The sequence below is a fragment of the Triticum aestivum genome, chromosome 2A (assembly GCF_018294505.1).
Source record: "Triticum aestivum cultivar Chinese Spring chromosome 2A, IWGSC CS RefSeq v2.1, whole genome shotgun sequence".
Classification (NCBI taxonomy): Eukaryota; Viridiplantae; Streptophyta; class Magnoliopsida; order Poales; family Poaceae; genus Triticum; species Triticum aestivum.
This window is the reverse complement of record NC_057797.1, coordinates 157,568,602-157,582,414: the sequence shown is the minus strand read 5'-3', so window position 1 is coordinate 157,582,414 and position 13,813 is coordinate 157,568,602. Positions and strand designations below refer to the sequence as shown.

The window sequence follows — 13,813 nt, the reverse complement described above, 5'->3', positions numbered from 1 at the left end:
CGAGGTGGTACTGGTGCATCACCCAGTTGGTCCTTTGCTGGTCGAAGTTCTGGTTGGTGTGCGGCACCAGAACCTTTTTTGCTGCCCGTCTGTCGGCCGTTGACCATCATCGGCAAGGTATTGCCGGTCTTGTGCCACATCGCGTGCATGCCGCACTCCGACTGTATCTTGCGACGCGTCCACGTGCCCCTTTTGAACGCCCTGGAATTGCGCTGAAAGAAATGCTTTTTTAGGCCACTCAGTGTGATACCTGCAGTATTGTGGAATACAGGTTTTAGTGTACCTAGTTGGTATTTTCATAACATCTTTGGCATGTTGCAGTCACTTATTTCACTTTTTATTAACTATTAAATTGTAATTGCTTCACCAGATCTGCGTCTAAAAAGAAAAATAGAGCTATAAACAAAGGAATATGTTTGTGCAAGTAGACGACCGATCGGTGTCTTACCTGAAAGTTTCTCAGGTTGGGTGTAGCATATGTCGTGCTCGCTGTCGATGGTTGGTATGAACAAATCGATGAGAGACTGAAATCTCGCGATGTCAGCACTCACTTTGGCCTCAGGGTGCTCGATCAGCTCCTGATCCGTGGGATCGAACTTGACGCCAGCCGGCAGCACCGACCAATCCTTCTTTGACTTGCATCGGTAATTTCAGTTATATGGTACTCAATGTATGATCAATCGACTGTTTTAAGTGAATGATGAAAGATTTCGACAGATAAGTTGTACTCCAAATCTGAAGTTCAGAATACCCGAACACACCGTCAGGATTCTTGTGTCACCTCACGTGCAGCATGTTGTCACATCAATTCAATGTATGGACATGATGAATAATTTGACCGACGTATAGTAGTACTGCTACTGTACTACTTACTAGTCGTATTTAGTGTCACAATTTATACATAGTTTTAACTAATAAGTACGCACTTGAAGCCTAACTGATATTAATGAATCTATTATGATAACACCCTTAAAAGTCTTATTCTGCTAACACCTCCGCCCCGTCCCGCAGCTACAAACTAACCACACGAAAACACACGACCGAACGGCATGAAAAAAACCACCCACCATATCCTATCTTCTCAGGACCTCCCACCTCGTCCCCCTCCATCCACTCCGCTCGACCACCACCTCCAACCACTCCGCCGCACCATCTCCCTTCCCGTGACGCTGCACCACCTCCCTCCCCCACGCTGCCGGACCCCTCCCTCCCCGCGGCGCCGCACCGCCTCCCACGCGCGCCATCCCACGCGTCGCCACCTCCCTGTGCCGTTGGACCACACCTTCCCCCGCGCCGCCTAGCCGCCATCTTCGTCCGCGCCGCTGCCCCACCTCCTTCCTCCGCGCCATCGTGGCGCCATGCCGACGACCTCCTACTACGTCGTCGCGCGGTGGCTCCTACCGCCGGATCTGGCACTCGCCATAACCTACCTCCCACCCTGTGTCGGCCCCTCCCTGCGACGCCGTCGGCCATGTGCCCCCGCCGCTGCCAGCGCCCTGGTCCCGCCTAAGACCGCCACTACTTCCTCCCCGACGTGGCCAGACCCCATCCTCTTCCCCAGATCTGGCAAAAGACGGGGCGACACTGGTGTTCATGATGGCCGTTGGCCCAAGAAGCTCGAGATGGATCCACCATCCTCTCCAGATCCACCGTGAAGCATGACCGACAGGTATGAAGGAGGTCCATTGGGGCCAAGGTTCTGGCGATAGCAGCTTGCAGTCTGGGCAAGCATGACACGCAGCTCGTAGGCGTGCGCGTGTGTCGTTCGGTGCCTTGTCGTCCTTCCTCTAGCGAGATCCTTCACCCCCTCGAGCACCTTCTGCAAAATCGAGTAGGTTCTTGGTCATCTTCATCTTGTGTCCGTCTTTCCTGTTGAATTTGGTTCTTGTGGTGGTGAATTCTGCACATTGGGGATCGAAGATGTTTAACTATTTTGCTCGCTGTTGACAGGTAGCCAATCTCCTATAGATTTGTGGGTGCCTCACTGCTGCATGCATGCATCCCGTTTCCTGCTCCTCTCCACCCTCCCTAGAGGGCATGCAGCTTGCCGGGTGCCGGCGTGTGTGTTTGCAGGTCCTACCGTCCTAGCAACCGATGGGTCACCCCTTTTCAGCGAGCACTGCGTGTAGTGCGGGCGAGCGTGTCGTGCAGCTCGTCGGGCGTCTGGGCGACGAACCTCACTTGCAGCTCTCTCCTCCACTCCTTGTTGTTCGCGGGAAGCAGGGGAGAAGCGCACTGCACTAGGGGTGGCCGGTGTCATACGTTTTTTAAGTAGTTAATCTTGTTATGTCTTTTTTAGTAGTCATCTTGTTGTATGTTTCAGTTTGACAATGTTAATGCATGCAACTCTTTGCTGCTTTGGGTGCAGCTCGCAGGCATTTGTGTATACAGTAAGCACTGAAAACTTGTTCACTCATTAGCTATGGGGAGGTTCACTACAGCACTCACCACAGGATACTGTTCGGTTTTGTTGTTTGCAGGAGGTTTTCTTGTCTAGAGGGAATCGGCAGTACCCGGATTTCGCGTGTGACTGCAGCCCACAGTACAGGGACCTGCAGCTCCCTCTCCCTCTCGTGGAAGTACATCACTAGCAAAAAGGTGCCTGGAGGTGGGCGAGGTCCTGGCCTCCGAACTCCCTGCGCCTCCTCCCTTCTGCTGAAGTCGTTGGTCGCCGGCATGATGCTGGACCAGGCGACGAGGGCGCTGGATGGGTCGTGCAGCGGGGCAGGGCTTGCAGTCTGCAGTGTGCAATCCTGTAGCTCGGCCCTCGCATGCGTGCACTTCATGTTTTTTCCTTATTTTTCCTAATTTTTTATTGCTATTGTACTACAACGACGGCGGGCAATACAACCGATGGTTGGAAATCCAGCGGCGGCGTACATGCTCGCAATTCGGTTGGTCGCGGCTTGCGGTTCGGCTGGTCGCAACTTTTGATGTTGGCTACGTGTACTGCATCCCTGCCCACAAGCATCACTAAAACGGAAGCTGCACCCCACGGGTGACAGTTGGCCAGTTGGGGGCATGGTGTTTGGCCATGGTGGCTGCTGACAGTGGTCAGAGGTAGTCCACCCGAACTCTATGTCCAAACAGACCGGATAATATTAATTTTCATTTTATGTCCTTTTTTGCAATTTATCCTGGTATATAGAAGTTCATTTCAGTGGTTTTGCTGTATACCCCCGTGAGAAAAAAAAACAATGAAGTTCGTTAGGTGGGCCTTAGAGGTTCACCCCATGAAAAAAATGCAGCTCAATCTGTCCTAATAAATTTTGGTTTTTTTGAGAGGTTCGCTCCTCTGTCCTATGCAGTTCTTTTTGTTTTGAACAAAATAAACAAGCGGAAAAATGCAACTCCAAAAAAAAATAACATTGCAAGAAGTTCACTTCCTTTTATTTCTGCCTTGTGGTTCATTACTTTCTCCAACAGAAAAATGCAGCTCTCTAACATCAATCATGTAGTCCTCATGCAATTTTAAAAAGTTAGAAAAAGGAAAAAAAATCATGTGGTTCATTTAGACTCGTGTTGCGCTTCACTTATCACCTGATGTGGTTCACTTGCCTCGTCTTTGAGGTCCACTCTCGTTCGTTAAAAAAGACGACAAAGCTCACAAAAACTCGTTTGAGAAAATGTACGTCCGACAACAGAAATCATGAAGTTCACTTGACTCTCTGATGCAGTGCGATTTTCGACTGAAGCGGTGCAATTTTCTGTCGGACGAAGTTCACTCGTCGATTTGGGTGTCGCGAAAAACAGAGTGTTCGCATTTCACTAATTTTAAAACTGCTCTTAAATCGTAAGGAATTAGAGAGTGTTCTACATGAAAAAGTTGCGCCCCGTTGATATCTTTGCAACAGCATATCATTTGAATCATTTCGACAACCGGTTTGTAGAAATTTCGCGAAAAACGACCGCTGTCACTCGTCGTCCGCCGCACGATTTTCAAAATTAACTTAAAACTGTAACGAATCTCAAAACCATTTCTACATATGAAAGTTGCGCCTTGTCCATAGCTTTCCAATGACATATTACACGCCTCGTTTCGACAAACAGTTCAAAAACTAGAGTAAAAACAGTACCAAAAATTATAAAAATTTAAAAAAACAGAATTCCACGATTTAGTAAATTCGAAAATGCTCTTAAAACGTAACAAATTATAGAAAATAATAGATATGAAAAAGATGCGCCTCGACGATATCTTTCCAACGACGTATCATTTGCCTTATTCCGATGAGCGGTTTAGAAAAAATCACGAAAATACGCTCGCTGCCACTCGTCATCCGCCGCACCATTTTTGAAATTGCTCTTAAACCGAGAGGAATCTCAAAAAGTGTTCAACATGGCGAAGTTGCGCCTAATCAATAGCTTTTCAACGGTATATTATATGCCTCGTTCCGATAAACGGTTAAAAAATTAGAACGAAAACAATACTGAAAAAACACTGCATGTAGTGTTTTTCGACACAAAGTTCACTCGTGTGAGTACTGCAGCACACTTGGTTCAAACAATGACGTGCACTTACATTGAGCGTGCAGTGCTGAAGTGTTATCAGAATAACTATTCCGATAATATTATCAGAATAGACCGGCTATATATATAGGGTCGCGCTATTCGTCACCCTGAGTAAGGATTAGTTATTCTTCACCCCCCTCTATTTTACCATCAATGCATCGTAATTTTACATTCCGTAAGTTTTATGTTATCTCTGACGCAAAAAGGACCGTAAGAAAATATATAATCGCCGTAAAAAATATTTTATGTTATGTAAAATTACAAACATAAAAAACAGTCTAAAATATACATAAACTGCAAATTTTCTTGTCTTATGACCTATATTTTTATTTTCTTATGTCAAATTTTACGTAGTGAATCAATAGGAATGTAACTATTTGAATTCGAAACGTAATTTAATTATGAAATGATCGTGTTATATATACGGGAAATCCATCCTAGGGGAAATCCATCCTACCACCCGGTGGTAGTTACCCCACATGTCTCATATACTAGCATGTGATACTATATATATTATTTTATTATTTTAAATATGTTTATATACTATATCTAAGATATTTCAAAACAAGTTACATGAAAAAATGCATATGAGCCCATAGTTTTTGTTATATTTGTGAAATACGTACATATTTGTACGTAAAAAAGAGCATACTCAAAAAATGGTATATACTACCTAAAAATTTGTATATATACTACCTAATCATTGTTATATACTACATACTACACGCACATACTCTCGGTTTCGATAGATACTACATACAACATACAAAACGCAAGTGGTGGTAACTATCACTGCTTGTAGGAAACATTTATCATATATATATATATATATATATATATATATATATATATATATATAGTGTTACTATTTATCACCCAGGGTGCAGAATAAGTAATCCTCATCCGATGTAATCTTACGATCGCTTTCTAAATAAATTACATTTAGAATATAAATAGTTAAATGCATTTTGATTTAATATGTAAAAGTTGGTATAAAAAACAAAAATATAGGTTATAAGACCAGAAAAATCACATTTTATGTATGTTTTACACTATGTTTTACATTCGTAATTTTATGTAACATAAAATATTTTTTACGGTGAGTACATATTTTCTTACGTTTCTTTTTATGTATGAAATAAGACAAAATTTATGAAACATAAAAATACGGTGCATTGATGTCAAAATAAAGAGGGGGTGAAGATAACTATTCCTCACCCAGGGTGACGAATAGTTATTCTTCACCCCCCTCTATTTTACCATCAATGCACCGTAATTTTACGTTCCATAAGTTTTGTCTTATTTCCGACGCAAAAAGGGACCGTAAGAAATATATAATCGCCATAAAAAATATTTTATGTTATGTAAAATTACAAATGTAAAAACATAGTCTAAAATACACATAAACTGCAAATTTTCTTGTCTTATGACCTATAATTTTATTTTTCTTATGTTAAATTTTACGTAGTGAATCAATAGGAATGTAACTATTTGAATTCGAAACGTAATTTAATTATGAAATCATCATAAGATTACCTTAGGTGAAGAATAACCTATTCTCCACTCTGGGTGATGAATAGTAACACACACACACACACACACACACACACACACACACACACATATATATATAGCCGATCTATTCTGATAATATTATCAGAATAATTATTCTGATAACACTTTCACACTACACGCTCAATGCAAGTGCACATCATTGTTTGAACCAAGTATGCTGCAGTACTCACACGAGTGAACTTCGTGTCGAAAAAAACTGCAGGCAGTGTTTTTTCAGTACTGTTTTCGCTCTAATTTTTAACCATTTATCAGAACGAGGCGTATAATATACCGTTGAAAAGCTATTGATTAGGCGCAACTTTGCAAAGTTGAACACTTTTCGAGATTTCCGCTCGGTTCAAGAGCAGTTTAAAAAATGGTGCGGCGGATGACGAGTGGTAGCGAGCGTATTTTCGTGATTTTTTCTAAACCGCTCATTGGAATAAGACAAATGATACGCCGTTGAAAAGATATCGTCGAGACGCATCTTTTTCATATCTATTATTTTCTCTAATTCGTTACGGTTTAAGAGCAGTTTCTAATTTACTAAATCACGGAATTCTGTTTTTTGAAATTTTTGCAATTTTTGGTACTGTTTTTGCTCTAGTTTTTGAACCGTTTGTCGAAACGAGACGTGTAATACGTCGTTGGAAATCTATAGACAAGGCGCAACTTTCATATGTAGAAATGGTTTTGAGATTCCTTACAGTTTTTAAGTTAATTTTGAAAATCGTGCAGCGGACGACGAGTGGCAGCGGCCGTTTTTCGCGAAATTCTTAGAAACCGGTTGTCGAAATGATTCAAATGATATGCCGTTGGAAAGATATCGACGTGACGCAACTTTTTCATGTAGAACACTCTCTCTAATTCCTTACAGTTTAAAAGCAGTTTTAAATTTATCGAAATGCAGACATTTTGTTCTTCGTGACACCCAAATCGACGTGGGTACTTCATCCGACTGAAAACCGCACTGCATCGGACGAACAACCGCACTTCATTGAACAAACAAGTGCACTACATGATTTCATTTTTGCGGGACATAATTTTTCCTAAACAAGGTGGAGTGCACTTCATGTCGAGTGTTGGTAAACCACAATACTATGAAAAGTGAACCTCGAGACTACCGTAAACGAGCCGTACTGCATCAGATAGAAAACCACACTTATTTAGACTAAAAAACGCACTTCATTGGACAGACAAGTGCACTGCATGATTTCTTTTTTATGGGACATAAATTTTCTTTTTTCGTGGGGCGTAAATTTTCGCAAACGAGGTGGAGTGCACTCCTTTGGACTAAAACCGCACTTCATCGGACAGACAAGTGCACTGCATGATTTCTTTTTTGTGGGATGTAAATTTTCCCAAATAAGATGGAGTGCACTTCACGTCGAGCATTGGCGAACCGCAATACTATGAAAAGTGAACCTCGTGACTACCATAAACAGACCGCGACACTACCGAAAGTTAATTGCATGAGTTTTTTTTTGCCGTTTGTCATACTTATTATTTTTTATTCGTGTACACGCGGCAACTGGACCACAAAGATTGAGCGAGTAACTACATTGAATATAGAAGCGAGCTTCTTTTGAGATGTTTTTGTTTTGTGTTTACCAAGTAGACAATAAAGGAGATCTATAGCAAATGTTAGTGAAACGTATGAGTTTACCAAGCGAGCTGCAATAGGTTTCTTCGAGTTTTTTCAATCTGTTACAAAAATGCCCATGCAGTTTTACAAATCACCCACATAAAAACAAATATATCGAAGCAAATGGCGAACCGCTTGCAAAGGCGCCGACCGGTGAACCGCACTCCATAGCCCGGCGAACCGCAAGCAGCCGACCGGTGAACCACACTCTGTGGCCCGGCGAACGGCACGATACAGCTCGGTGAACAGCACGTCGCTGTAGCACAATTAGCACTCGAGCACCACCTGGCAAAACAAACAGCAGCAAAAACTGAGCAGCACAGACGAACTGCATCGTAGCACCACCCAGCCGGGACTTCACCACATTGCACTGTAAATCTTAACATACAAAAAAAACAAATTTGAAGTGTACACCAGAAGCACTCAATCAAACTGCATTGCCGTGGCACCGAAACCATGCCCAACCAGCCAGCGAACTGCACGGTGGCAACCGGCGTGCCCGCGAACAGAAAGCCCATGCTACCGGACCGCACGTCGCGAGCCAAGGAACTGCACGACCAGGCAGGAGGCAGCTCCCAGTTTTGCCATTGGTGGCTACCCATTTTTTGTTTTGCCGGCCGCCGTCGTGTAGCAGGGGAGGGGAGGCAAGCCAAGGGGAAGATGACCGGGTGCATCTGGAAGCCCCTGTCGGTGAGCAGGAGAGTACAAGGGTTGAGGGAGGAGGGAGAATAGAGATCACCGGCGCGCTCGCCACCAGTCCACCGGGCCTGCATGCGTCAGTGTGTGAGGAAGGAGGGCTTCAGTCCCGATTCGATCCAGCCGCACGCCCATCCTCCCGAGCTTTAAGCGCTGTGCAACGCTCCCCCCGGCTGGTGCCTCTGCCTCCCACACCGGTAAGGTTCGCGACATAGGCGCATCCAGGTGATGGCGCCGCGGCAGCGCGGAGGAAGCAAGTGGGGCAGCTGAGCGGGGTAAGGCGGTGGCGCGGCGGAGCGGGGGAAGGTTGCGGCGCGGCGGCACGGGGGAAGGCGGCGCTGCGCCGGAGCGGGAGAAGGCTGCGGGGGAGGTTGTGGGCCTGGAGGAGAGGGGATATCGTGTGGAGAGAGAGGACTGGGGGAAGGCGGTGAGCCGGAGGTAGGAGGAGTGAAGGGAGGCGGCGCTGCCCTGGGTCAGGGCGGGGGCGTGGCTGCGCGCGTAGAAGGCGACGGGAGGTCGCCGGGGACGGGAGGTCGCCGGGGAGGGGTGCTGGCGGAGGGGTGCCGGGGTGCTGCGCGTCGCTGGGGGAGAAGTGCTGGGGAGCTGCTCATAGCTAGGCTTGAGGAGGGGCGTCGGCCGGCGTGTGGGTGGGACACCGCCCCAGCTGAAGGAAGGAGCTGGAGAGGATAAGGGATGAGCGGAGGGGAGTGGTCGTGGGGAATTTCCTAAAAAATAAATTTGGATCGCTGCGTGCGGTTCATTTTTCATGGCACCGACAGAGAGATGGTGGCGCCGGCGGAAGGAGGTGGAGTCGTATTGGGGTCGTGCGGGAGATGGGTCGAGGTGTTATCAGAATAAGGCTTTGATGTTATTAGAATAAGGTCTTAAGGGTCTTAAGGGTTAACTAATAAGTACGCACTTGAAGCCTAACTGATATATATGGCTTTTGCATAGCATCTTCATCATCATTATTGGTACATCCTACGCAGGTGAGTTAGGATGCACTTGATCCCACGAAGGTATCTATCCTTCAAACCAGAGAAGTGCTTGAAACTAACAACAGTACATAATATCCAACAAAAGAGGGTCGTGCTATAGCAGCAGAATACATGGCTCAGTCTAGATATCAGCACGAATCAAGTTGTGCATATTTGCTGTTGGCATGAACCACATCGCCGCATGCCGGGTTTGCAAAAGACATCCATCGCATGGAAGCTTGATGCCTTTCACACACTGAAAATTATCTGGCAACAAGCTGTGTCGACGAATCTCTGGATATGGTGATTCATGAAACCCATGGTATGATGTGTAAACACAGCCCCCTCACGAATGGAAATTGCATAGCACAGTAATCATCGCCGGTGATATGATTGATGATTGGTTGGATGATTGGATAATTGAGCGCGAGGAACAAGGAGTGGTTGCCGAGGCTGTAAATCCGCCTCCAGTTGAATACGCCTGGCCCAACGGAGCTGGGATCTTTCTCGAACACGAAGCAGCCATAGCCATCAATGTCACGAACGCCCCACGCATTGTACTGCATGTGGTTTGATGTAATAGTTTGGTCAATTTGGTAGGTGCGAATGAGCATCAAATGACCACTGTCAGCTGAACGAGCGATAAACCACCACCCATCGGCTGGTATGATTCCAGGTCCTGAAATCATGAAGGCCAGCGCATTTGCGTCAGCTGCAATAATTCAAATTGGAGACCAAAAGGACAAAAATAAACAATCATATTCAGAGTATGTGTGGAATTAAGATTATTATAACAGTGACACATATCATAGACAGAGAATTGCAATGCCGTGGTCATAATCATACCCCAAGTTAAAAAAAATAAGCCAATGGCTTTCATATTCTAGCAATATGTCATGGTTCAAACATCATGTAACAATGAGAGGAAAACAACTATGACATCGCCTACTCATATTCTACCATAGTACTTACTACTACTGTTCTCATATCAACTCTAAGCAATAACATGCGTTGTTATAAAAATTTTGTAAACGAGAGTAAAATATAGCAATCATGATGTTATGCTCATAATATGTATTCTAACAATCATTAGATGCCAATTGTTCTCATATCAACTCTAACAATAACATGTGTGGTCATAAAAATCTAGGAAATGAGAGGAACATATAGCAATGATGTGGTTATAGACATGCTATGCATTCTAAATTTGTAAGAAATGAACAGGCAGTCGTATTCATAGGTAAAGATAAGATGAGATAGAACAATTACACGATGATAGACTCCACCAGTATAGGCAGCCAATCTGTGCGTCGACCGCGTAAACGATGCCATCGTGCACTATATCATCAGACAGAAATGTTGCCTCAACAGGATTGATGATGAGCCATAACCATGTATGGCGACCGGATTCCAGATAGACTAGTCCCATGTTGAACAAGGCAATGATCTTGTAATCCATGTAGTCTTCTGATGGTGTGGACACTTCGCAGATTACAACTTTCTGCAAACAGAGGTCGAGCCAAAAGCTTGACGTGTCTCGTGCGTAGTAGGCAGGAGTGTCCGGCGGGCCGCGAGGCTCGATGGCGGCGGTATCCAACGATGGAAGGGTGATCTCTCGCTGGGTGTAGATATCTATGAGACGCCACGGACTACCGGTGTGGTGGATAAGGATGATCCAGTTGGCCTTCATGCCCACCCAGTAGTGGTCGCACATGAAGGACAGGTGGACGGGTAGTGGTAGCATGTCGAGGGGCACCACGGCAACCTCCGTAGGATCATCAAGTCGGTGTCTGGGCCACCTGCAAGGATCAGGCATCAGCAAGCAGGGTGTCTTGAAAAGAGCCGGCAGATTGCAGATGAGTAGGCGGTACAAAGACACCGAGCATGCGGCCAGACGGACGGTGCTGAGTAGGTCCACACGACTACAGATCTGCTCCAAGAGAACATCGGGGAGGGAATTCCAATCGCGGCTCTGCGTGTTAGTCGGTTCTGCCATTGGGGTTTTCGGTGCCTGCGAGCCAGCAGGGAAGTGGATTCGGTCGGGCGAGGGAAGAAGCTTCTCCATGTGTGGCCGAGCAGTGAGCGGGGGGATATGGTACGCGCGAGCTACCAAGGAAGATGGCACGGGCGGGCGAGCAGTGAGTGGGGGTAAATGGTGTGCGGCCGATGATGGGGAAGAGAGGAGGAAGAAGAAGAGAGGAAGAAGAAGAGATGGCAGTACTGGGTAAGGCTGATTTAGTAACACCAACACGCTGGTTCAGCTTATTAATTACGTGTCCCATCTGCTGCAGCGTGTATTGTCACTTCACTGCGAAGACTAGTTGAATAGTTCTCTCTGACCGAGATGGGGAATAATGGATCGCGAGGACTTCCTTTCTACAGTATCCCTATGCCTCTACGCTCACTTCACTCATTTTTCTCCGTACCTAGTCACTTGTTGAAATCTGTAGAAAGACAAATACTCCGTATTTGGGAGCAGAGGGAGGCTTTTACTCCGTACTATTTGGGAACAGAGGGAGTATCACCATATGGAGGGAACATAGGAAGCTTGAAACATGAACATGTCAATGGGAGGGAGTAACACTCACACGTACACATGGACGCACGCAACACTCACACACCCATGCGACACACAGCACACGACGCAATACACACACTCACGCTCAAGTGCTCAACCTACTCCCTACGTCCGTGAAAGACTGTACATTTAGAGATTTACACATTGACCAGGGCATAATTAACGCCCAAAAGTAGCAGACTTATATGTGCATGCGACCATTGAGATAAGAAGATTAAATGAAGGCCGTTGCATGATGTAATTAAGGATAGACATGTAGCCTATACCTACAACACAAGTTGGTGCATTAGTCAGTCAATATCGATTTAGATTAAAGGCTAAATGCATTGGAAGTGTAGATGTACATCATGTACTACACTCTTTTTTATAGCCGATGTACACTCTTTGTTGGAAGACCGAGGGAGGACACGTGCATGCACTCACATACACAGCCAGGGCGGTTCGCGCGCAAGGGTTGGACTCGTGTCGCGCCTGCGTAAAGTTTTGTTTAACTGATTTCTTTGCTCTGCCAACTAACAGGTGGGACCCAGAAACCAGGTGACAATTTAACCAGTCAACAAAGTGCCACGTCGACTATGTGGCCGGTCAGTAGGGTGCGATGCGGTGCTCTACGATGAGCTAGTGATCGTATAATCGCCGCAAAACTATATATAGTGACCGTAAAGAGCGTATTGTTACATACGTTGACCGCTAGTGTATTTTTCTTGTTTCAAATTAAGCCATATTAATCGGAAAGGACGCAGTATGGACTACTACTACTAGTACTAGTATTTCTTTGATGTGTCCCGTCAACTCGCCGAACAAGGAGAAGCTTGCTTACTACGCCTCTCCCTCGCCCACGCGCGCGGTGGTTCGCAGGACGAGGAGATGGTTTTGACTACAACGCCCTCTCGCTCTCCCTTTCCCTCGCCCTCACCCTCGCCATCACGGTGGACGTGCAGCAGTTCAATCGGTGTCAGATTGCCAGAAGCATATTGTATTGTAGTATCATCATTGTTGGACCTTCCGAAGAGGCGAAGAGCCAAGTGCAAGGTTCACACAAGTACGAACTATTGAACCTCCCGAAGAGGCAAAGAGCCAAGTGCAAGGTTTTATAGGAGTTGTCGTCCTAGTAGGAGTGTACTACAACTATAGCGAACGATGCTACCGTATGATGCCGCCACGTCACGTATATCCAAAGTTGTGCCACCTTTTTTTTCTCAAAGAGCGTGTTGGAGCCCGTGCAACAACCACACAAGTTGCAAGTACACATAACACATTTACTAGTAATAAATTCTAAAGGACAAATGCCAGTATGCCACACAAGTTCATCTCCAATTCATGTGATAAATCTGTGCACGACTAGTCTACATATATTTGCAGCGCTACCGTTCACAATTACCGTACTCCACTTACACGTTATAGATGGGCTACATGTCCTCCACCAGGTTCCAGTCCTAGGTGTTCTTCATGGATGGCACGATCCATAGCGGTGGGCAACGGGAATCATTGTCGCAGCTTTCTAGTCCGGTTCCACACGATGGAGACTCATCCAAGCTGAAGCGGCATAAATCAGGGATAGCGTGTCCCAGCATGTCATTCATCCGGCGGTGCACACTGAAGACACAACCATGCTTCATGAACGGCAGGCCTTCCGTATCATGCACGGAAGGTGGAATCCGCTTCACAATGGGGTAGCTGTCCCCGATGAAAAGTGAGTACTCTCCAAGAGTGTTCCTCGGCACCCACGTAGCATCACGGGGGTCGAACTCGGCGCCGTTCATCTGGTACACGCGGCATCCCAGATCTGGACACATGGTGACGTACATAGTCAAGGTCCATGCATAATAATGTTGTGCTCAAATATGGCGGTCA

The 13,813-nt window shown here is 45.9% G+C and overlaps 1 long non-coding RNA gene across 1 annotated transcript; it reads left to right on the top strand.

Annotated features, from left to right (window-relative positions):
• The first annotated feature begins 1,058 nt into the window (after nt 1-1,058).
• Nucleotides 1,059-3,120, top strand: LOC123188116 (uncharacterized). Its single transcript, XR_006494338.1, has 3 exons — nt 1,059-1,831; nt 1,951-2,390; nt 2,481-3,120. It is a non-coding gene; the product is annotated as an uncharacterized lncRNA (long non-coding RNA).
• Nucleotides 3,121-13,813: the final 10,693 nt, after the last annotated feature.